This window comes from Setaria italica, chromosome IX (genome assembly GCF_000263155.2).
Source record: "Setaria italica strain Yugu1 chromosome IX, Setaria_italica_v2.0, whole genome shotgun sequence".
Classification (NCBI taxonomy): domain Eukaryota; kingdom Viridiplantae; phylum Streptophyta; class Magnoliopsida; order Poales; family Poaceae; genus Setaria; species Setaria italica.
Genome location: NC_028458.1, coordinates 49,160,386 through 49,161,065, shown reverse-complemented (window position 1 = coordinate 49,161,065; position 680 = coordinate 49,160,386).

Below are 680 nucleotides of genomic sequence, written 5' to 3'. Positions count from 1 at the left end.
GACTAAAATTTAGCCCCCTCCTCATAGTTGATGCGTGCATAGGATCGTTGTATGATTCATCGGTGTGCAGCCCACTGCAAATATTGCAGTGGATTTCCATTGTTGTTTATTTTTATTTTTATTTTGCCTCGTTCACATCTTCAGTATTTGTCACCGTTATGAACTCGACACTTGACAGCACGACAGGTTGCATAGGGGGGACAGGGGCCTATTTCTGGTCATGCATTCGAGGGGGAAAATTTTCAGAGTTGGTGACCAAAAGAACGATTGTTTGTCGAAGCTGTCTCGGCACTTTGCGAGGAAATGACTTGTACGTCGCAAATATTTACATACAGTACTTTACACGATAAAAACCACCAGGGCGTGTCGCCACTGGAAATGGAAAGGCCAACGTTCACTGGCCGTGCGGCAAAAGTGAACCGGCCACCACGTTATCGACAGTAGCAGTTACTGTTGCTTTTTGTAAGTGACCTGTTTTGAGGTGAACCAATGCCTAAATCAATCAAAATCTTTTTGTCATCAAGTACTAATGCTTAAGCTGATTGCATGCGGAAACCCATCCTCGTAAGCCTACTTCGGGTGCGGCCCGCGTCGGATGTCTTCTTTTTAATCCGGTCTTTTCCACAATTGCACAACACGACAAACTTGTCGAGTAAAGGTTTCACTTTGTGTTAACTAAA